At 40.7% G+C, this 26201-nt stretch overlaps 1 protein-coding gene across 3 annotated transcripts in view; it reads right to left on the reverse strand.

The window, feature by feature from the left end:
- BCAS3 (BCAS3 microtubule associated cell migration factor) overlaps window positions 1-26201 on the reverse strand; it is a 1118574-nt gene that overhangs the window by 126614 nt on the left and 965759 nt on the right. The gene's annotated exons all lie outside the window — the stretch shown is intronic.

Genomic DNA, 26201 nt, shown 5'->3' on the forward strand with positions numbered 1-26201 from the left:
GGTAAATAGTACAAGGCTGAAGTCTGCTTTGCAAACCTAGGAATTGAGAATTTAGCAAATCCCAATTCCAGAAGGACTTCACTGCTACATGGATATCTACAATAACAAAAATTACATCCGAATCATGGAGATTCAATAGAGGTTTTAAAGTGAGAGTTACTAATTGGATTTACTAGTAAGTGCAAGAAAAACAACTAAAATCTTGATTTTTGTGCTATTTATTTTCAAAGCGTAATAATTGGAAAACAAAGGTTTATTTGTTTATTTGTTTCAATCCTCCACATTATATATAAAGCCTTCAACGGGCCATATTTTTTTACTGCCACCAACGGGCCTTGTATGGAAGTATACAGTCAGAAAAACTTTGGAGAAAATTTACTAAGATCAACATTTCCATTGCTGGTCTTAGTGTAATTTTTCCCAGCACACGATGCACCTAATACATGAAGAGGCGCATGAGTCTTCTTCATGTATTAGGCGCATGCTTGCACCCCCATGCGCCTACACATAAATGTATGGCAGTTCCGACCTGGTGTACATTTCTGGCATTATTTACGCTACTTTCTGTTGTAAACTATACATAAATCTGAAGGTCCGGGGCAGCGACACCTTCTCTTGAATGCCATGCCCAATTTTTCCGAAAGTGGCAGAAGTGGGGCAAAAGCCCAAAAAGTCATACATTTTTGCACAAGTGCAACTTGCACAAAAATTTTAGACATTTTTGCTCTAGAATTATGGCATTAAATCTTTAATAAATGTCCCCTTTTATCCCTTAGACGAGTGTTTCTCAACTTCAGTCCTCACGGACCACCAACAGGTGATGTTTTCAGGATCTCCTATGGTAAGAACACCTGTGGCAATGTCTGAGGCATTGGCAATAATTACATTACCTGTGCAACACTGAGGAAATCTGAGGAAATCCTGAAAACATGGCCTGTTGGGGGTGCCTGAGGACTGGAGTTGGGAAACACTGTCTTAGACAATCAGAACCCCTTGACTGCTTAAATACATCAAAAACAGGTAATACCTCACACTTAAGGACATATCTGCTCGTCTTCTGAAGGTTCACCTTTAAACTTGTAAATCTCTTTTAAACGGGTTTTACAAGAACCCCACAAATTTAATGAAAGCCAAGGACTATTCTACCCACATGATCACTGACCTCAGCATTCATATGAACACTTGGTGACATCATCACTGCAGAGCTGGATAACAAAAAATGGTGGGAAGCACCAGAGTGGCAGTGATGGAATGGCAGCAAATTAAACATGTGAGTTATGCTCCTTTTTATTTTATAATGATGTCCAGCTTTCATTAAATTTGTGGGGACTAATAAGTTCACAGGGATGAGCAGATGTGCCACTAATGTGAGGAACCTACCTGTTTGTGACCAGTGTAATGCAATGCAGCATGGTTTCAAGCCGCCTGCATATGGGCGCGTTTTTGCTGTGGAGTCCGCAGCGGGCGTCCGCACCGCAGATCCACAGCAAATACTGTCCATAGCATGCTATGGAAAATCGATTCTTCCTGTACAAGAGCGGAAATCAATTGTGTGTTTCACTTGCGGGGGAAAAAAAATCATAGCATGCTCTATTTTTGCGCGGATTGCGTGAGGACAGCTTCCATTGAATTCAATGGAAGCCGTCCGACCCATGGCCCTTCTGCAATGGTATTGCGGAAAGGTCGCGGGTACCCGCAGCATCGCCTATTAATGGCATGGGAAAAATTAACCTTTTAAAAAAAAAAACTGTACTGCATATGTCAGACCGCGAGCCGCTGGGTCCATCCGTAATACAGATATAAACTAAAGAACACAGGTACACAGGGTTGCCGGCCGTGGTCAGTGCCGGAATCTACTGCAGAAACCCGCATATGGAATCCAGCTCTGCCGTGTGCAGGCGGCCTCAGTCAGATTTTTTTCTCCATCTGATGACAGGATCCCAGAATCTACGCTGTAAGGTTACCATAATTTACAATCTATTCTCCATTTGTGAGGGTCTGCAAGTGTAAATTTCTAAAATAACACTTCTACATTCAAGATATTTTAACGAGCTGTAAAAGGAGGAGACTGAGGAAACTTCAAGGTGTTCTCTGACTTGTTAAACATTTCCGAGATTTTTCACATTTCAAAAGGCTTTGAGTTTACCACCACCTTAAAGATAATGTTCACCGCAACATTTTTTAAATACAGAAAATGCAAGCATTACATTTTTCATAAGTTAACCAAATTGAAAATGTTTGAGCTATCATGGGAAATAATGGAAATATCTATGTTTTCTTCCTATTAATGTGCTCACTATAATAATGTGCTATGCAAACACTGGAAAGAAAAGTTATAAAAGACCACCAGTTGCGTGCTGATAACAGAAGAAATGTATAATAATGACGACAATGTTACAGTTGCTGCTCGTGATTTACGTATTTATCTTTTTTCGCCCGGCTTTTGAGAATAGCTCCATTCTCTCCCCTGCAATATCCCATGACAGGCTGGCTACAGTGTGACCACAGAGACATGCTTGTGTCAGTCTGGCAAACACTACATCGTGGCCTGATCAGAAAGAGTACAGCTTATCAGACCTGTGTTTAGATACCAGTATATAACATATGTCCTTTGAATCAAAATAGATATATGTTAAGTATAAAGTTGTGTTCAAAGCATGATGATTATAATATTAAGTGGGGTAACAAAATGGGGATTCCTGTATTTTATAGACTATCAGATTTTTTTTTTACTTTAAAATGGGGATGAAATATGCCTGTGATTAAAATATACCCACGCTATCAGATGACTTTTCAGAATATGCTGCCGTGTGCGTACATGACAAATAACACAAGTTTTAGCCATTATATGACTTGTATACAGCAAGATTCCCCATTTTCCCCTCTATAGGTGGTATATGTTTAGTTTTCAATCCTTCCTGAGCTGATGGGTGGATATTGCTGTTATGATGTATCCTATACACTGTATATTCAGAAAACAGCAATTATGCCTACCTGACTCCCTATAGTACACTTTTGCCAGTTATCAAATTGGCTATCATATTGACACAGGTTGTCTCAAAATGCAATCATCATTTTGAGGTATGCATATAAGGCCCATTTAGACGGGACGAATGTCAAACAAACGATGCCCGACACTCATCCCTGCACATACTCGCTCTTGTGCCGCTGCATGGGAGCTAGTATCGCTGGCTCATAGCGGGGCGGCTGGAGGAGATTTCACTCCTCACTCTCCCCCGTCCCTCTCTATTGACTTAATATAGCAGCTGTTCAGTACTGAACGGCTGCTATTTACACTGAACGACCATTGTTCAGCTCATCGTCCATCATTTATGCTGCATAAACGATGGATGATGATCTGATCGCTCAATGTAAATAGCAACCTTCAGTATTGAACGGCCACTATGTTAAGTCAATGGAGAGGGATGGGAGAGAGCGAAGAGTAAAATCTCCTGCAGCCTCCCTGTCCCCCTGCTGGCCGCACTGTGAGTAAGCCAGTGATATTCGGTCCTGTGTAACAGCACAGGAGCGAGTGTACGCGGGACCAGTGTTGGACATCGTTTGCCCGACATTTGTCCTGTCTAAATGGGCCTAAAAATGGTTTTCTGGGACTTCAAAATTGATATAGTCTATCCTTAGGATGGGCCATCAAAATTTCATTGGTAGAGGTCCAACTTATCCGGGCACAATGTTGCAGATGTAGTTGTGAATGTGCCTGGTTATACAGCTCAGACCCATTTACTTAAATGGGGCTAAGCTGCTAAGAGCTGTTGTACCATGTGCAGCCATAAGCGTATTTACATTTTCTGCTGAAAAATTATATATTCATTTTGCCAGAAATGTTCCCTGTGATCAAAATGTAGTAAATAATGTAAACAAGTGAGGCCCCATGTAAGCAAACAGAAAAAGAAAATACTTCCCATAGTAATCAATGAGAGATTTTCTGATGTATGTAGCAAAAGTTAAGAACAAACATTTCATTGGCTTCCATGGGCAGATACATATCGATGCCTCCTCCCTACTCCCATTATCCAAAACCCCTTGAAGAATTCATTAGATTTCAGTTTTCCAAATATAAAATGATATTCAAGATTCTCTTTGCAACCGCTACTAAACCGTGCTAACCGTCATAAAAAGAACATATCTGACCCATTCATACTATAGCACAGAATTCCAGTCAGTATGCTAAAGTGAACATGTTGCAAGCTTCTGCTTTTAGTATATAACATGCACTTCGATATGCACACATGTGCTTCCCAGATTCCGACAACTCTGCTTTCTACACCAAATTATACAGTACTTTGATCCTTGCATTTTTATTTTTCATTTTATGTGTTATCACATTAGGTTTCAAAGATAAAAAGCCTACATTCTGTGCAGTGTACTAAACACAATTGTGCAATGCTCTCCCATCTGATCTTTATTTCCAACATGACCCATAGACTAATATATATTTTTATTCAAATGCGTATTTACACTGCAAAAAACACATTCCATCTTAAGTATAGTTTATAGACGAGAAATAATGCCTTTGGTCTTTTTTATGAGTGATGTAGCTATTTTTTTTTCTTGATAAAACCTTCCCTTAGGCACCCATATTGTAGGATCACATTTTCCTTCCATATTTCCTGTACAGTCAGTACAGCAGCTTGTCTGCACTTTATGGCAGCTGAAATGGATGGGACTCACTTGAAAGAGAAATCTCATAGAGTATTACAGTCTGGCTTGGTTTTCAATTCCCAATCATTGTTACATAGACCTGTATAAAGGGTCGGACATTGATTTGCAGGAATGCTGCCATCCAATCGGTGGCGCTGTAGAGGTATTGTTCCATCTTCCTTATGTACATATATCTCAGAGGAGCATGCATGGCCTTATAAGTCTCCTCACTCACCTGCTATGTGCTCTCCTTAAGGAGTAATGATACCTCTCCCGAATCTCCAGCAAGTGACAGAATACAGCCCTTTCCTGCAGAGACCACGTGAAATGTATACAGAGCCATATTGTTGTATATAATGTATAGTGTTGCTGCCCTACCTCATCTAAACCTCCAGTGGTAAAATACAACGATCATTAAAGAAGTTTTCCGGGGTTAGAAAAGCTTAGTTGGTTTCTTTCAAAAACAGTGCCATGTTGTCCACGGGTTTTTTGTGGTATTGCTGTTCTACCACATTCGCTTAAAAGGGACTGAGCTGCAATACCACACAGAACTTTTGAACAGCTGTAGGCATGTTTCAGGAAGAAAGCAGCCATGTTTTTCTAACCCTGGACACCCCTTTAACACGCCGACCCTCTAATGATAATTAGATAATTTCCCAAATCATGTGCCTGTATTTTTTGAAAGCTGAGAAGTAAGCTACAAATAACAGGATAGCTTATTCTGACTGCTCTAGTGATGAGAGAACTGGAAGTCTATGTGGGTTTTTGTAAAAAATATTAAAACCCGATTAAAAATATATACATGTTTATAATCTAACCAAAATGTAACCCCCTCTTGACCAAATAACGTAAATATATGTCATGTGGTCATGAAGAGTGTATGAAGTGGGCTCGGGAGCAGAGTCCATTCTTGACAGCTGCCAGCGACTCTTAGGATCAGTGTTAGCTCTGATCACGACAGTTAACTGTTTAGATGCAGTGGTCAAAGCTGGTCAACGAGGGGTGGACTCCTTCCTGCGCCGCGCACGTTACCCAAAATGGTATTAATAAAAACTCACCCCATAAAAAATGAGTCCTCACACCGATGAAAATTGATGAAGAAGTAAAAAAGTTGAGGGTATCGTAATGTGACAACAGAAAGCAATTTTTGTGTTAAAAAAGTAGAAAAACTTATGACAAAACTATAGAAATTTTTTATGTCCAAAAACATTCTGACCCAAAGAACAAAGTTCTTATGTGATTTCTACTGCAAAGTGTACACCATAAAAACTAAGCAGTATTAGATTCAGGTTCCTTGGACCCACCAGAGGAAATCATTTCAAGGACATGCCCTCAATTTATACAAAAATTGCTTAGAGCCACTTCTAATGTTAATCTTTTGTTACCTGTGAATTTAATTAACTTAGTAAGAAATAGTCCCTAACAGCAAGTTTTCAACTCCAAAGTTAGCTCCCAGTGGGGTAGTCTTCAACTGCACCATTGGGGTACCACTACATTTTGGGCCAATAATTGTTTTAGAATCTGAGCCCACTAGTAGGCACTCTGGTGGGTCAGTTTGAAGGGAGGGCTTAGTTTTATGGATTCCAGACACTGAACAAACTACATACTGTAGCTACAACACTAAGCACAGTAAACATTGCCCATGTATTTTATATAACCGGAGATTAAGGAAAAGGAAACTTTTCCATCATGATGTGTATTGATCGTAAGGACTCAATAATTCATAATTTCACTGCAAATAATGAACAGTGTTTACAATTATAAGGAATGGTATCTACAATTATAGAATTACTAACGCATTCAGACCAATAGCAAATAGTTTAGGGTGCCAATCAACTAACAAAAACCCTAACAAAGGATTTAAAGCCACTTACTTTTCTGCAATGCTATTTAAAGAGGCTTTAGTTAAATATGTAAAAAAAACCTTAGAGTTATTCAGGAATGGATGTTTGTGAAAATGAGTCAAGTTTACACATGTAAATTGGTCCAATGTGTAAAGAGATCAAGTCTTTGACAAATGTCTATTGGCTTCAAATCCTCTGGCCAATATTATCACTAGAAAGCAAGACCACCACAAGTATTCCCAACTAACTGCTTATAAAGGTGTAGCCAATAAAACCACAAGACACTACTTAAATGCAGCTTTTGTCTTCATTAAGTGTTTTCAATATTTTTACTGGCACTCCCATGCTCTGTTCAATTTTTTTAAAGGCCACTTCTATAGATAACATAGATTGGAAATTCTGGGCAGTGAGGCACCAGACCTTGTGCACAAATATGCCCCCATACAGGTCTGTGCACATGGCATCACCATATGAATGAGGCCATATTCTGAGAATTCTCCAAATTCTAATAGCAGGCTGTGTTAAATGATCATAAACTTTTTGAGGAACATTTATAAAAGCTTTTACGCCACTTTCTGGTGTAAAACAGTCACTATTTTTCTGCAAACGGGTATTTACAAAAAATTTGCATCTTTTTTAGCTTTCGTCACTGGCCCTACCACTTTTTCAAAGATTTCTGGAAGGGCGTGACCATAACAGACCAACAGATTTATGTATAATTTACACCAGAAACTGGCGTTAATTATACAAGTAATGTACACCAGATCAGACTTGGTGCATGGAGCTGCCAAGATGCGCTGAATACATGAAGAGGCCTGTGCCTCTTCACATATTCAGCGCATAATATGCCAGGAGAAATCATAAAAAAACAATTGTCGATAATGCCAGGCTTAGTAAATTTTCCCTCTTGTGCTGATTTGATACCCAGTATGATACATAGCTGAACTGCTGTTTACTTTATTTACCCAACATAATGATGAAAAATCACTGTAAAGTGTGGGCTCCCTAACTTTTATCTCGCTGTCCACTGCCTGCTCTCAATGGATTGAAGGGAGACATGGAGACCTTAGAACAAGGGTTGTGGAGGTGGGTGAGTCAACATGCTCATTGAATTGTACAAAGAGCACAGCAGAAGGGAGGGGAGAGGAGAGACTCAAACAGATGCTACTGCTGATTCTTGCTATGCACTGTACTACAACATGATATTATGTGTGTGTTACAGACATTTAGAGAGCAGGATTTGTAGTTCTCTGTGCCCCAGTATACAGAACACAGCACAGCAGCATCTACTGCTAGTCCTAAGAGGACTGAGAATCAAATGCGCACCCTGCAGAAGGGAAAATGGGGAAAAATTCAAGATACAAGTCATATAATGGCCATAAATAGTGTTATTCCTTACATTCACACACAATTGATTATTATGAAAATTCATCTGTAAGGTGAGGGGCACTTCTGGTTCCCCGGATTAGCAAGATTTGGCAAACTTTGAATGCACAACAGTCAAAATGGCTCTACACTTGAGACAAAGCATCACCATTATGTATTGAGGAGAACTTATGACCAGGTTCATGCTGTCCAAACTATGGGCAACATGAATCCGGGACAAGTATGTACATTTCCCCCGCGTATGTTTTATTCAGAAAAACCGACAACAGTTTCCTATTAGTGTATAGAAAAGGGCTGCCACTCTACATTATATGGGTGGGGAGAATCCATTGTAGCCTGCCTCTGGGACTCGGAGCTTCAGAATATGCTTATGCTTTCAGAGTAAAACATATATGGGGCCATTGTGCATACTTTTCTAAGGTTCATGCTGCCTGTGGTTTGGGCAGTATGAACCTGCTGACAGGTGCCCTTTAAAGAGACTCTGTCACATACTTTTAGCCCTATAATCAAATCTTAACTTGGAGATTTTCAGCTTTGGGTAAATATAGGCATGAATACTGGTGCTTTCCAATTTATATTTTTTGTACTGATTCTGCGTCAAACAAAAAAGCTAAATAGAATACCACCAGTAAATGTTTATAGCCCAGTAGGAAGGCTTACATAGAAGCTTCTTCTTGACAGTCAGCTTCTCCACTTGAAATGCAAGGTTCTTGTTCACCTACCTCCCCCTGCCATCCATTGTCAGAGAAAAGCAAACCCATTGGCAGTTTACTGACTACACTGTTTGCTAAGTTGGCCATAGCAACCAATAGGATTCCAGTTCTCACTTTAACCCCTTTATGCTCCATAATGTACATATCCGTCATGAGCAAGGCTTACTTTCCGCTCAATAATGGGTATACACATCATGGTGATCTCCCAGATCTCCTGCCATTGTACCCAGGAAATCAGTGGCAGAAGTGTAGCTGATACACAAAGCTCCTGCAGCAACTGCTAGGATCAAAAGATAAATCTAATTCCAGCACTGACCATGCCATCTAAGTGGTTGAGAGAGGGAACTGATGGGTGCCGATGAGTTGCTATGGCAACTAAAGGCCCTGCAATATATATTTATTGTATTTTTTTAATCACAATTTCCCCCTCACACAGCTTTATTATGTAAAAAAAAGTAGAGAAAAATAAAAAAGGAAGCAGAATTGATAATGCTGTGTTCAGAACGACCTGTACTATTAAAATAATGCATACTTATCCCATATGGTGAATGCAATAAAAAAGAAAACAATACCATAATGCATGTTTTTTTGCTCACCTGACCTTCAAAATAATGAGATAAAAAGGGAACAAAAGTCATATGTAACTTAGAATAGTACCATTAAGATTACATCTCAGGCCTTAGTCAGACGGGCGTTTTTTCGCGCGATTTGCGGATCGCATGACGGATGCGCATCCGCAAATTGCGTGACCGGTGCCCGAAAATCACCCGAAAATCTGCTCCTAGCCGCGTTTCATTAGAAACGGGCCGGAGCTGTCCAGCGCATTGCATTCAATGGAGCCGGCAATACAGCCGGCTCCATTGAAAGCAATGCGCTGCGGGCGAGTGTGGGATGAATTGTCGGGAAGGGCTTAAATATATAAGCCCTTCCCTGCAATTCATCCAGAAAAGTGTTAAAATAAAAAATATATATATACTCACCTGCTCCCGGCAGCCGGAGTTCCGCGCGGCTGGCCTGCAGTGGGTGTGAAGGGGGTGTGAGTCAGACCTGCCCCCTGATTGGCTCAGCGCTGAGCCAATCAGAGGCAGGTCTGACTCACACCCATTCATGAATTCATGAATGGGTATGAGTCAGACCTGCCCCCTGATTGCTTTCAATGAAGCCGGCTGTATTGCCGGCTCCATTGAATTCAATTGGCAAACATCGTTCTTCTCTGCCACAGCTGTTACAGCTGTGGCAGAGAAGAATGATTTGTCTTCTATATGTTCTCAATGGGGTTGGCGCTACTGCTGCCGGCCCCATTGAGCGCATATAGAGAAGAGAACAGAAATCGCAGATCGCAGATAGGTGCGATCTGCGATTTCTGTTCTATAATTTATTGGACGAGCGCATAAAAAGCGCTCATGTGTCCGATACCATTGCAAAGCAATGGTTTTAAAAAATCGCCGGACGCATGCGCAAATCGCGTGAAAAAACGCCCGTCTGACTAAGGCCTCACCCTGCAAAAACCAGCTCCCACAAAGCTCACTTGAAGAACAAATAAAAAAACATTCTATGAAAATGCTTTTAGTTTGCAAGTAAAAAACAAAAAAATTGAAATCTGCTATCACCGTAATTGTACTGTCCTGCAGAATAAAGATGGCATGTTATTTATGTCATGTGGTGAAAGCAGTAAAATGGAAAAAAACAATGCCAGATTAGCTGTTTATTGCTCACCTCTCAAAAAATTAAATAAAAACGGATCAAAAAGTCATATGTCCCTCAAAATGGAGGCAATAAAAACTACAGCTCACCCTGCAAAAAATAAGCCCCAAATAGCTCAGTTGACTAAAAGGTAAAAAAATGTTAGAGCTCTGTGAATATAGAAATACAATTTACTTCAATAAAAATCATTTTATTATGCAAAAGTAGAAATACATTAAAGAAATATATATAAGAATGAAATTGTCGTAGTCATACTGATCTGCAGAATGAGCCGCCTTATTGCAGAATCCGGAGGGGGCGTCCACCTCGGGATACCGCAGGAAATGCCGCCCAGAGCATGCTATGGCAAAACGCACTTTTCTCTTCACTAGTGGAAATCGATTTTCTGCCCGCGGAGAAGTCGCTGCATGCTGCGATTCTGTGCGGCTTCCATGCGGTCGGTACATCCGCAGCACAGATTAGAAGACGGCAGACAGGTACGCAGGGGTCACTGGCTAGGCAAAGGATCGGATTCTGCTACAGGATCCTGCATGCGGAATCTGACCCGACCGTGTGCAGGCGGCCTAAGGCTTTATACAGACAATTATATTTTTGTCCATGTGCCATCCATGTATTTCACAGCGAGCACAAAGACCCACTATAGATGAATCCATTCACATGCGCGCTTTTTCGCGTAGACTGATGGTCTGTGTTGAAAAAAATTGCTGCATGTGCTATTCTTGTCCATAGCACGGAGGAGAGTATGATATGCAATGTCTACTGTCCTTGCAAATAGGACAACACATGGACAGGTGTCGTACCTGTCTGATGTGCGTTGTACCCAAGTTTCTTGGTACAAAAAAATAAAAAAGTTTTAGGAATGTGACAATGAAAAACTATTTTTAAAATCTCTGCACTAGAGATGAGCGAGCATACTCGCTAAGGGCAATTGCTCGAGCGAGCATTGCCCTTAACGAGTACCTGCCCGCTCGAGACAAAAGGTTCGGGTGCTGGCGCTGGGGAGTGGTGAGTAGTGGCAGTCAGCAGGGGGGAGCGGGGGGAAGAGAGAGATCACCCCTCCGTTTCTCCCCGCTCTACCCCGCAGCTCCCTATCCGCCACCGGCACCCGAACCTTTTGTCTCGAGCAGGCAGGTACTCGCTAAGGGCAATGCTCGCTCGAGCAATTGCCCTTAGCGAGTATGCTCGCTCATCACTACTCTGCACCCTTAAGGCAGCTGAACTTCGGCAACAGGCAGTGATGCGTATTAGGTGAAATGTTGGCATTATCCAAGCTACCAACATTTCTGCTGAATATAAGGTGACCACTTTGCAAACTCCATATAATAACACTTGACAAATAGTCAAATAATGCCGAGACTTGAACTGCCGATTTTACCAAATTAATGTTCCATAATAGACATCAGTTTTGATAAGATCTGTAGACAGAAAAAAAATCTTCCTTTTAAAAAAACCCACCCAGAACATATGAGAAAGATTCTCGCTGTGCTCCACATGATACAGAATTAAGGACTTAGGTCTGCTTTCACTCATGGTACCTTTAAACTCACACATTTTACATAGCATAAGCACAAACCTCCCAACAATAGCTTTCTAAAGCCCTTGAAAGGCTGCCTTTTATGAGACTGTTTCTTGCTTGTAGCTTAATATAAGAAAGGTCCACTGGAATTTGGGATTGAGTGAAAGACTTTACTTGAGTCACATACTCAACAATGCCAGATGGGCAGCGTATGCTTTTTCCAGCACCTGGGCTTTCATATCCAATGGTTATAGCTGCATTTATTCAGTACAATTTGACATTATACCAACACTCACAGACTATGGACAGGATAATACATGGCTACAGATATTGATTACAAGAATACATATGCACAAATACCTAGCCCTGTCCAAACCACATATGCTAAGCAAGACAACTTGGCTTTGGAACTGTAAGAAAGACGTATAAGCCTGGATTGCAGAGCTTAAAATAGGTTTGTTAACACTTGGAAATACAACAGAGAGCTGCTAAAACAGAAGAAATTAATTTTCCTGTTTCTTTTTTGCTCTTCTTCCGGCTTAACGTTCTGTTTTTCTTCAAAGTGCTTAATTTCATTTAAGCATCTGTAAGCAAATATTAGCATGCCGTGGCTTAGCTATGTCTGTTCCTATGAAAATCACAGTTCTTTCAATTTCTAAATTTTTTTTCATTTATTTTAACATTTAGGGACAGAACAGACTATCTCTACTTTTTCCTCTGATCATTAGCAGGGAGACTATCTGTCCAAGAGAGGCTGTAGACATTTAGCCGTGTTTACACCAATTGGCAGGCCATTTGAAAAGTAAATTGCCTGTTTACAAAAGCCAGTTTCATCAGATATTGGCCTTGCTGGTAAAGATTAAACCCTTATTATGTGTTGTCTGATGAAGTACGGATGGACTTCAATGCCATGTGGTGGTGAAGCATAACCTCTCAGCGACTTCCACAAACCCAGGGCTTAAATTTATCAAGCATCACAAAGAATACATGTATAACAGAGCTCTTCAAGTTTTAACTGTTATCACATGGGGTTTATGTATCAAAGGGTTTCCCAACTGTGTATAGTTACCCAGAGCATCACATAGATCCATTTGTGAAAGGGTAAATTCTAGACGTTCAGAGATTTATTCATAAAATAGCTATGTGTTGTTATGCTCTTACGTGGTAAGTAAATGAACACACGCAAAACCAGATTACAGTCTTCTAAAATACAAATTAAAATTCTTAAAAAAAACATCCAAGTAATTAGACAGATCAAGCAGTAAGTTCTTTCTTTGACAATGTATCTGGGTTGGGGAAATTGATCATTTCTATAATGGGGCATATAATTCCCACAACCCCTATCCGGGTGAACTTTATGGACATACAGCATAGGCCCCCATACACCTTAAACAAATGATGTTGGAGGAAAGAAGAATCAGACATACTGAATTCCAATGCCTGATTCTTTCAATTTTCCTGGAGATAGGTTTCCACCAGAGGTGTCTCTGACTTTCTCCACCATCCCCATTGAAAACACATGAATGCTTTGGCCTAACTCCGCTATGTACATAAAGATTTTTATGAGTATAAAGGAGCTAGCAGGAACAGTTGTTGGCTGAACAAACTTTCAACTGACGGCGATTTAGGGTGTATAGGGGCCCTAAGTCTTGAAACCCTAGCACAATCATTTAGTCTTGAAACCCATGATAATCGTTCAGTGTAAATGCTGTCAGCGACCGAATGAAGATTAATAATTCGTTCGCTTATTATTTGTCTTTTAGTTTAGGTAGACACACAAACCAATTATGATTTGCTTGTGTCAGCAGGCAATTGTTCATCTACGAACAACTGCCTGTGAATGGAGGCGGGCATCCAGAAGTGATTTCTGTCCCGCTTTGCCTCCATTAACTGAGCTTTATGAAAGCACAAAAGAGATAATCGCTGGGATGAATTAAGCGCCCAACAATCACGGGGTCTAAAAGGACCCTTAGTGAGCGTATGTTAGAAAAGGTATATAGATTGTGAGTTCACTTATGCAATGGTGTTACTTACATAATGAGAACTACATAAAGAATAAAGTCAAGTTTCAGAATGGTGCTACAGTATATTGGTTCAATATCAATAGTTCTTTACTAGCCAATTATCATCAACGCTGACCATAATGTCAATAGACAAACCAAATATTAGCTATTTTCTTTGGTCTCATGTTTGATTTATTAACAAACTGTATAAATAGGTCGAAGTTTTTAACAATACAAGTGGAAAAAATGGCCTAGAGATGATGAGCTCGTAAGAAGTCCTTCTTAGGGCAAAAGCAGAAGGGACTCTATTTAAAACCCAAGATGAGCCAGTTAAGGGATTCACAGTATCAGCTAGGTAAAGTGTGTTAGCTGTTGCTGCAGTTCGCACCTCAAGCTGTGCCATCTCACACCACTGACCCCTGTATGGCGACATAATTCTCAAGATGAAGAGAGGATTATCTGTCTAAGAGTCTTACATGTGTCATGCGAGGTCGGGTGCCAATTGCAATGTAAATTAGTGGTTAAGAGTATTGGTAACCAGGCAGATGCCTCAGCAAGAGAAAAAGATTACAAGCAATTAAAAAAAAAGTAAAACAAACTTGGTCCTGTTACATGGAACGAATGCCCTCACAATATAAAAGGACTTGGCAGAGAAATACGTCATTACTAAGTTTAGACAAATCCCATGTGCTAAAAGTGGATTTCCTCTTAGTTATAAATCATTTGATTATAAAGCTGTATTTATCTTTACTAATTAGCAGATGACTGATTACATGTAAAAGTTTTTGGAATATTAAAGAGAACATAATTACTCAGCATAATCACCTGCACTATTATCGGATATACCATATTTTATGTAAGCACATACGGCAACCCAAATCACGAGTATTATGCTTTGCCAGCCAGCCCAACATATAAGCATTCATAATACATACATGCCATGTGCTATTTTACATTGTATATGTATTTGACTGGTCAACGAAAATGTACCATTTCATTAACTTGTCTTTCCAAGTTGCATTCTGTTATGCCTACTTACGTACATATTGTACCAAATACTAAGAGAAGCCGATGTGTTATGGGATATGAAAATATACTAGAATATATTACACAGAAATGACCTCTTACCATTCATGGCTCACAAAGTAGATACTTAAGACCTGGATTGAGAAATCACAAGTCTTACCATAAGATGCAGTTCTAAAAAAAATGTTGCGTTGTTCGTCATAGCCTTTATCCATGTTACTATAAGCAGTAACCCGTGGTAAGCATGAAAACAAGATATGAATAAGAATACAAAAAGTCAACCTTTATCTGTGGGGTCAGGTTAAGGTTACTGGGTGTGAATAGCTCTAGGGTCTTCACAGAACATGCCTTTCACCCACTAAAATTAGACTTCCCAGAGAAGGTTTTGAGATCAAATTGTCATGATTATCTATCTTAACCTTCTCCATCGTTCTCTGATAAGACAATTGCCATCACCCTAGTCTTCTATTTGTGGTATCTAGTTTTACACTGAACAGAGCAGCAGTTTTATATCACTTGTGCTACCAAAAAAAAAAAAAAAAGTCATTATACCGAACAGCTTGGACTGTGATGAAGAAAGTTGTATCTGTAAATCCTCTTGCCAGCATACTTTTAGTAGTACCCCGAGCTACAATTTCCTTCAGGGATAACTACTGATAATGATATTTCCGGGATCAGTCTATAATTAGATATCATCAATAAATATTTCAATTTCAGAGTATCTATTTTTCTTATAACTCGTCTCCTTGTTCCAAGAGTTCTTAGCATTTGTTTGTATTTTTCATAGGTTATATTATATATAAAGCTGATGGAGAATACTGTGCCTATGTAGAATTTATAAGCCAGGCAACCTTCTTGTTCTTAAGACAATGAGGTGCCAAAGAACGTAAAAGCTAAATAAATACATGACACAAAGACACATTTGAGATATACGGTAGCTATATCTATTAGGATGACATCTTGTTCCTTTCAATACTGTCACCCTTTTGTCCTTTCAGAAGCTGTGTCCCGTTGCTGAGTATGTTATCTTATGTGGTAAATCCGTCTTGATCTGGAGATGATGTCTTAGGGGGTGAAAAAGATTAATAAGGAATCACTCCTATGGCTTTAGAACAGCTAAGAATCTTAACCCATTTAACCTCTCCTAAAACACACAATCAGCTCAGGGGAAGTTGAAGGAAACTCATTTCAAAGACTCCCGGCGACACTTTTTAGGTCAGATTTACAAAGCTCATTAAAATGAAGTCTGTTACTTTAGATCTTAATACTAAGTCATATCATGGCTCAGAGGAGAAACCTTCTTGCCCCATTTACAAAGCAAGCAGCATACATTTAGTTAGCAAGTCGCCATTCCTCCATTTAGCTAGAGCAGCTAAGTAGATTCTTCATAGCTGATGTTCTTATAAAACACACTGAAGTGGGTGACAGGATGTACTGTATATGAGTACGTTTCTACCTCAACGGCAACATTCTTTACATTACATTAAGGCTTAGAAGCAGTGCATGTCGAATCCTGAGTAATCTGATTCTTTTCACATTATAATTGATCTGGAAGAGAAGGTATCATTTAGACATATGTGCTATTGATTTTCTTCAGCCCTGTCAGTTTCATAACATTCACTGCTTTTACATTGATGTAAAACAGTATTTGGGAAATGGGGATAACGCAGAAGAAACAAAAGTACTAAATCAAATAGGGTGACTTCAGTTCACCCCCAGAATTGTCTTTACTACTGGATGAGTAATTTGACAAATGAGCAATTAAATATAGGAAAATATAGATGACATACATTAATCAAGCACAGTTGTTGTGGAGTATAGTTCAACATCAAACTCTAAAAGATCAATGTATGATCTAAAGACCCCCACACACGTACTGACTGTATTGTGTGAACCCACTGATTTTGGCGAGACTGGTCGACTGTTGAATGTGTCGGGGAAAGAAGGGTCTGGCGAGTTGAATTTCAACACCCAATCCTTTTGTTATTCATGGAGATAGGTTACTGGCCAGTGCTAATTGGTTATGACTTTCTCCTCAAAACACATAAACGCTAGGACAAATCAAATATTCATGAGTTTGCAAATTTGGCAGAAATAGCTGTTCGGACAAAAACTATTGAAGGTGTATGGGCATCTTAAAGGAAACCTGTCAAGTCGCTAATAGTTGGTAAAAGTGACAGACCACTGAAATCAACCAGTCTGTCACTTTAGAGTGGTGCCCATAGCCCAGGCACCATTAGGGACCTGACAAGTTCCCTTTAAGGTGCCCATAAACCTTCAATAGTTGTCAACTGAACAGCTATTTCTCTGTATTACTGTGCATATAGAGAGATCAGTTAATGAGCGGCTGGGTGAACAGTGAATATAGGAATAATAATGAGCTGCATCACATGCATCTTCATGGCTCTCTAGATGTTTTCTAAAACTCCTGAAACAATTGGTATAAGTGAGAGACCACTGGAAACACAATGTCTGTTAGTATACTATAGTGCCCGCAGTCCAGGCACCATTAGGGACTCAACAGGTTCCCTTTAAGGACTTAAAGCCCATTTTTACTCCTGTGACAAATACATTGGCTATATCTGACAAACATATGGAATTAATAGCTGTGACTCCATGCACATACTTTATATAAGAACAAGAAGAGTATCATGTCTGTCTCCTTAGACCTGTGGTTCTACAGGTGCTCTGGAGTTCTCCTGCTCAGGTGTGGGGGATTGTGCTGGCTGGGCATGTGTGTGGCTCCAGTCAGCCAATCTAGGTCAGTACACACAAAAGCTGTCTTCCCAGGTGTGATGTGGTCAGCTTTCTCTGTTCTCATTCTCTTTCTGTGTGTGGTGTAAGCAGGTTCTGTGTGTGGTGGCTGCAAGAAAGGTTTGTGTTTTGGGTTTTGTTTGGTAATGTTGCTGGATTCCTGGTTAGTGTAGGGACTAGTAGTATAGCCGTGAAGTGGCCCGCTAGCTTCCATATTTTGATCAAAATGTCTACTAATTCCTCGCATTTATAGCATTTCTATCTGCTACTAATGGTTGCGTGTGTGCTGCTGTCTGGTGTGAATATGGTTGTGTGTGTCTTCTTACTCTGTCCAGTTGTCCCTGTCCGTGGTGGCATGTGTATGTGTCCTAGCCTGGGTGTGTGGGTTCCTAGGAGCAGCAAGGGCCTAAATCCGAAGACTGCTGGGCCGCCCTTTATTGGGGTGATGTTCCCGCTCAGGTAGGTCTGTGTCACTTACCCTAGTAGGAGATAGGGAGAGGTGTCAATCTGTGGTAGTTCACCTGGTGTTCCCTATTAATCAGGGTCATGTTCATAGGGGCCCAGTGCTCACTTGCCCACACGATTGTAGTGGGTCATTTACTATGTTTTTCTTGGAGAAGTCTAGAATATATAAAAAAATATAGTGCATACTAAGGCCAGGCTCACATGGCTATAAGCGGAATCTGCTGCGGAGGTCAACAGCAAATTCAAGCTGCCATTACCCTGCATACAGCCGCGAAATTGTACTGTGCATGACTGCATACTCATTCAGGCAGTGATGCGCAGTACACTTTTTTTTTGTTTATATTTTCGGTGCCGTCACTTAGCGATGACGTGGATACTCCCATACACAATTTATTCAGGTATATCCGCGACCAATGAGAACAATGGGCTCTATGTCACAGATATCTGCGGTAAAATAGAACATGTTGAGTTTCATTTTCAGTTTGCGGATTATGCAATTCCGGCGCGCTAATGTGATCGGAACTGCGCAATTCAATGCATTTGATTGATCCGTGTTTTACTGCGTATCATATGCTCGCAGAATCCACAATTCAAAATAGGTCGTGTGAGACCAGAGTAAGGCCTCAGTCACACGGGCACATCAGCGCCCATGCTACTGCAGGTAGCAGACGGCCGTACCTGAAGACGGACGTCTCTCTGCAGCGCTGGAGGAAAGAACATGTGACCAGCTTCATTGCCGGTCATGTGTTCTTTCATCAGCGCTGCAGAGAGATGTCCGTCTTCAGGTACGGCCGTCTTCTTTCTGCAGTAACGGCTCAGTCACACGGGTGCATCGTGTGACTGCGCCCGTGTGACTGAGCCCTAAGTGTACCCACCAAATAGCTAGTCAATGTTTTGTAGATACTGATATCCCACAGGCAGTTTAGGTGGCTAAGAGCATACTGTAGTCAAGTCCACATAAACTGATTAGCCCATTCATTATGAGATGCAATTACAGCATAAAGTAGTTATTACATATAAAACAGATTTGTTCACAAAAAAAATAAAACACTTTTAATAACATGTATCCAAAAATTGAAAGGTCGCCTGCACACGGGCGAATTTGCACTGCAGAATCTGGAGCGGGTGTCCAGCTCCAGATTCTGCTGCAAATACCTGAGATAGCATGCTATGGAAAAGCGATTTTTTTCTGCCCACGAGTGGAAATCAACTGCGATTTTCCACTTGTGGGGAAAAAGTCACAGCATGCTCTATTTTCAGGAGGATTCCATGCGGACAGCTTCCATTGCAGTCAATGGTAGCCGTCTGACCTGCGGCCCTTCCGCAATGATCATTGCGGAAAGGTCGCGGGATTGGTGTCACCACCTAGCAACGGCACAGCATAATCTGTACTGCGCCAGCGTGAAGGCCAGCACATTTGCAACACAGATTAAAGGACTGCGGACAGGTATGTGGGGGTCACCGGCCAGGCACAGGCAGCCAAATGCGAATCTGACCAGTCCGTGTTCAGGCAGCCAAATGCTCCACCTCTGCTGTAAAATATAGTAAAACTATATAAAAAGAAACAATAAAGTGGCAGGATGTTTGTGAACTTAATGTAGCAGAAGAGCAGTAAGCTGAAATCATGGGGTAATATTTATGAACTGGGATTTTCGCAATGAAAAACCAAATACATTTGCTTCCTTCAACATGGCCTCCGGTAATAATTCCTCCTTATATCCTCCACAGATGTCATTTGAATGATGTCAGAACATATAATGTTGTCCAAATGACAAAGCGCGATTCTCTACTATTAGCAGAGAAAATAAATTCTAAACACTTCTGTGATGCATTTGGAGAACTTTTTAATATTCCAAACCTTTGCCAGGACAAAACCAGCCTTCTAGATGTATCAAACAGTCCCACATACACATAATCAATACCTTTGACATGTTATTTAATTATGATTCTCAGTGACACAGACACTATGAAACTAGTGTCAAGGTTCTGACAGTGGAATAAATACATAGATGTAATTATTCCTCCCAAGCCTCCCAGATGAATTGTAATGTATCAGGGCAAACTGCAGCCCCGACTTCTAAGGTTTCCTTAATGTGATAGAGTTTGATGTAGGGGTGTCACATAACCAATATTTTTGCTGTTTTATTAGAATAAAAAGCTCTCTGAGGGTTTCAAGTTCAAATGGTCAAAATCTGCTTTGCCCCCTCAGGTCAGCATAGATATAAATGCCGGTGTAAATGCTGATCACATTATGGATAAATTATTACCAGAATAAAGAGAGGGTCTGAAAAGGAAAAAACGGAGATTTATAAAAGGAACATGAAAGTGGAGCAATAATTTAATCAACTTGCTTGCTACCAGTCACAGCAAAGTGATGATAAAGCACATAGCATCAGCAACAATCAGATTATATATGTGGCAGTAATTAACTTGCATATGTGCAAAGATAAGAAAATGATATATGATCAAAAAAGGTAAATGAAATTCTATATACCACCTCAAATTATAAATTACACTATTTAGAAGCAAACATGCATGTGACTTTATTACAACTCAATACAACCTTCAAGTTTCCCAGAGCTATAATCCAACACCTATTAATGATGTACAACGGGAGCTATGAAATCCTATTGCACCACAATAGGTCTCAGATTTCATATGGAGTCAGACAGGATTTTTGTCTGTCCAATTGTGTAAGACTGGATACCGCCTGGCACTAAAGAGAGGCACCGTAGAGCAGCACACAGTGTTTATGGCTCCATAACATGAGCCACAGGGACTCCTTGTTCCTCTTTACCGGCTTTGTACATATGGCTCTGCCATATGCATGATGCATGAACATGTAACCAGATACAATCAACTCAGTCCAAAAGCCCTTGGTGCTAAGTACGGCATCACAAGGCCGCCTGCACAGGGGCAAGTTGGACCCCACATGTGGGATTCCCGCAGCGGAGTTCGAACCGGTGGTTGGCCAGTGACCCCAGCTTACCTCTCCGCTGTCTTCGTTTCTGCTGTGAATGTGCCAGCCGGAGCGCCGGGGCACATGTGCAATACAGAGGACACCACACCAGAGCTATGGCAATGACGAGGCTGCCATGACCATTCTGCAATGATGATTGCAGAAGGCCACAGGACAGACGGCTTCCATTGACTTCAATAGCTCATAGGTAGGAAATCGCGTATTCTCATTGCATGCTATGGGCTGGATTTTCTGCAGAATCCGGAGGCAGAATCACAGGAGGCCTTACTGTACAAAACATATCTTATTGTAAATATGTTATCATTGTCTCTTCTTCCTTGGCACATTCTATTCTTGTTTATACCTGACTCCACAGCACATCATTCACACACATTTACGATAACAATTTTCTCCATCTGTCGCATGTGGTCTCTTCTAGTCTGTTTAAAGGCTTTAGACTCCTCTTAACTGCATATAGCAAACAAAATAACAGCCCAAGTGAAAATTCACTCGGCAAACACTTCAAGACAATGTTTGCTAGTTTTTTTTGTAAGAACTGAATTACGGACTGTGACCATTCACCTGTTAGCTAGAAAGCAAACATGTAAGGAATAAGCTCATTGTAGAAGAAAAGAGTCATGTTCCGTAAAAAGCCTGGGACTTGTGTTCACAAATTACGATGTGCCCTTCTTGAGGGCCTAGAGCATGCTTACCGTGAATGAAGCACAATGCAAGACAACCATGACTGATCTATGTTAAGAAGATGTTTCTTTAACAACTGTGGCTGGATTCACGTCTAAGTATTTAAAAAGGTTAAAGCAGTGGAAGGTCTTAAGGTTAAATGACATATGTTCTTCAGGTATGTATTTACTTTCTGCATTTAAGAGGAGGCAGTGTGTTTGACCAGTCTAAACTATTTTGTCCATCAGCATGCAGAAGAGCTACCTGAACCTTCCTGCACCTGCCCAAACACTTAAGGAACATTTTCCAGTAATGACTGAAACAGCTGGTGAGGGATTAGAGAAAACAGCATCCTTCATGTTCATATCTTTGCTGGGTCAAGACAGTACAGGCAACCATAACATGAGCAGCCATGTATCACACTAGACTGAAACATACAGATCTATCAGAATCACTGCTGACTTGTAAGCTAGAAACCAGATACAGTGTGACAAAAGAAATAAAAGTGAGTTGTGGTTGGGGACTTCACAGACATATATTCAGGGATCTGTCTACTGTGTAGACATAGGAAGGTACTGCAAAAGATCAGTAATTATCTGACGGAGAAGAAAATTCTTCATATTTTCTTATTGGTTGTTAAAAAAAGGATCCAGTAAGCTAGAAAATATAAAGAAGTGGAGAGAATTTTGTAATGCAGCACACAATTGAACTGTTAGTGACTGCCAATATGCTTTTTTACAGCAGTCAGTAAAGAGATGTAAATTTAGGCCACCACGTTTTTTTCCATGGTGATGGCCAAGACCTTGCAAACAGAAAGTTTACTGATGGGATGCACAATCTGGGACCTGGGCCACATGCAGCCCACTATTCCTGTCTGTGTGGCCCCCAACTATCTGATTACATGCATGCCGATCTGTGTCTGGTCGCTACTCAGATGTATTTTCCACTTCAGAGAAAAGAGAAGTCGTATGTAGGAAGGGAGCAGAGATTGGTAAGTACTAATGGTCCACTGTCTGACCATCTCTGGGACCTCATATACTGGCAGAACAGAGATCTTCTAAACCCTTTGTGGTACTCCAGAAAGAAGTAGATGAGGTGGAGCAGTAGGCATGCATACCAGAAGCATTCATTAAAGATTTCCCATGATCCACTTCTATTTATCCCAGAATGCTGAAACTGAACATGTGTAATGATATAAGTCTCTGTAAGTTACGTACCAATTTGCAACTCTGAACTGATAACGGTCTTTCTTTTACAGGTGCTGAAGTGGTGCGAGGTCTGATAATGGACCCAGTGGAGTACAGAGGAGTCATCAAGTTCCTTTACTTGAAAGGCCACACACCAAGGGAGACGATTGATTAGTTGAAAGAGATTTATGGGGAGGATTTCCCATCATAGGATGTAGTCAGGAACTGGCATTGTTAACTCAAATGTAGTCGGACTTCGGTGAAAATAGCTCCAATTCCAGGGTGACCCCACTCACTATTGATGAACACACCACCCAGCAAGTGGAGGTTGCCATTTTGAAAAAATCGACGCATAACCATTCACGACCTAGCATAAAATGTCAACTCAAAGTTTTAAGGGAGAAGTGAAACACTTGGCTCTTTCAGAAAACTCAGACTACAATGGAGAGACCCACATGTATGCATGGCTGCCTCCTCTCTGGAGTGCTAATCAGGGGCAAAAAAAATCCACATTTTCGTGATAAGTAGGAAGTGGAACCATACCTATAAGATATTTAGCGCTTATACATTCGATATGCTGTAATGCATCAGATGTTAATACCCCTTTAAGTTTTATTGTGGCCCTTTGCAATTGGTTCAATGTAACAAAGTGGCCCTGAAACCAAAAACTGTTGTGCATCTCTGGTCTACAGGATACTTTTGTTTTACTACTGCATGGGAGAATGGAAATACATCTTTATAAAATGTGAAATAAAATAAAAATCATGTACTTTGTTTCTTTATACTTTTTTGTGCAAAAGCATTAAAATCGTATTTTGATGAAAGATCTCCTTAACACTGTTGGCAATGTGTAGGCCTTTAATTCCAATTTCTCTCTCATGATTTCAGCGAGCTTAGTTCAGAAACCAGCTGAAATTTCTCTCCTAAAGCTTTTTAAATGTATGAGAATATACAGGCAAATGGCAAAATATAATGAAAGTTTAAACGTCTAATTGAATAAACCTCTTAAGTACAGAAAATTTCCAGGCTCGGAGACTGAATGTTTATCTGTTTACAGGCATATACATTACATTTCATTACCAGTAACAGGTTCCTCTACTGGCATTATGCTTTGCATCAAATTGAATGTGAGCCCTTTCTAGCAATCTAAAACATAATTTAACAAACATGTCGTACTATATTTATATCACAGTATGTGGTGTCAGAAACCTTCAGGTCGCCAAACCCAGCAGCCAAATGGCATGCCCATCAACTAAAAGATCTTATATGAATGTTTGACTCAGAGCTCTAATGTGAAAAAAGAGGAAATTTCAAGTCTCACCTTAAGGTCTCCTTCACATGGGCGACACGGCATCGGGGTGAGAAAATTGCAGCGATATCGCATCGCTGCACCGTGCTATATCACGGCAGCTTCTCGCGGCAATAGCGCAATTTTGTAGCGTTACAAAATCACACGACTTTGTAGCACCACATGTGATGATTTTCAGGAGAGCTTGAAATATAAGCCCTACCTTGAAAATATACCTTAGCTGTAGAAAAAAAAAAGCATTCATCATCTAGACAAGCTGTCCATGGCTCCACTGCAGCTTCTCCCCAGTCTCCGGCACTTGTCTTCTTCATCTCTTCTGGCTGGGGATTGAAAATTCCCGCTTCCTGGAAGCGCTAGCTGTGATTGGCTGATGCTTAGCCAATCAGAGCCAGCACTCGATGAATGGATGTAATTGGTTCATTGAGCACTGGCTGTAATTGGCTAAGCGTCAGCCAATCACAGCTAGCACTTCCAGGAGGCAGGGATTTTTCAATCCGAAGAGATGAATGAGAATATTGCCGGGGATTCGGGGAGAAGATGCGGCCGGGCTGACAGCGCCGCAGAGGTGATGTATGTGTTTTTTTATTTTTTCTTGCAGCCAGGACTTAGATTAGGGCTTTGACAGTAGAAATCCACTGCGTATTATGCGTGCGTTTCACAGTAGCATGCTCTATCTCTCTGCATACCATGCAGCGTGAGCCCTATACATTGGTATAGGCAGCGTATGAAATGCTGTCCATAAGCAATACATTGTGTATATGTCATATGCAACCCTGCTCTGAAACAGAGCAGTGATTTAAATAAAAAAAAAAGAGTGACACTGCGCATGTCCGTGTGTGTGATACACTGCTATGCACAATACACTTGCAGCCATATACGGTCTCTGTCGGCTCTCTGCAGGGGTATTAGTAACTCCATGTATTCCTTATTTTGTTTCAGAATAAGGCATCCTCATATATATTGCTGACATAAGAGATTAGGCTAATACTGGCAGCTACTCTTATAAGTGACAGGATTTTAATGAGTATAATATGAACTACAGAACATGTTAATACCCCAAGATTCCACACTGTTTTCTCCTACACAATTGCTCTTATTACTGCACCTGAAGACCCTTTTACATGGGCCAATGATTGTGAGCGAGCACTCGTTAGAACACTTGTTCGCCCGACCACTGATCCCGCGTAAACAGGACATTGATCTGTCAATGGACGAGCAAATCCTTGTTCATTGGCTAATAGACTTGTTTGTGCAGCTATATCGCTCCCTACAGCACATTCCCCCAGAACAGGGGATGTGCTGCCAACAGCTGTGGGAAAAGAAAAACTGTATGTGTGATGATTTTTCCAATATAGAGGTTGAATTAACTTATATAATGGCCAGGTAAATGAGCACTAATCTCAATATGTACTTTGTTAAAAAAACAAAAACTGGGAATCGTCCCATGTAAAAGGACCATTAGACATGGAAAACTGTCACCTCACAAACAAATGTATTCAGGATTACAACACATCCCTATTACTGTACATCCTTGCTTGCTGATATTTACTGCTCTAATGGATCCAAGCCTAGTGATGTTGAAATATGGCAAACATGCAGTAAAGTTATGTGACATAATAAGAAACTAAAATGAATCTTGTTATTTGTATAGCGCCACCTTATTCTGCACTGCTTTCAGGTAGTTCTTATTTATTACCCCCCACCAAGCTGGGTACTCATTTTACCGACCTTGGAAGGATGGAAGGCTCAGTCAACCTTGAGCCGGCTACCTGAAACATGCAGGGATTGAACTCGCAACCTTCAGGTCGTGAGTGAGAGCTTAGAACTGCATTTCTGCTTACTTAACCCTTTCCAATCCACTGTCTGACCTCTGAAGACATTATGAATTAAGGCTGTACAGCTCCGATGTTGGAAGACATCCATCAGGGTTCTCTTACTGTATATCGCCAGGCTCTCTGCTGTCGAGGCCTCTCCAATGTGTCACTTCATGCAGTA

The sequence above is a fragment of the Eleutherodactylus coqui genome, chromosome 1 (assembly GCF_035609145.1).
Source record: "Eleutherodactylus coqui strain aEleCoq1 chromosome 1, aEleCoq1.hap1, whole genome shotgun sequence".
Lineage (NCBI taxonomy): Eukaryota > Metazoa > Chordata > Amphibia > Anura > Eleutherodactylidae > Eleutherodactylus > Eleutherodactylus coqui.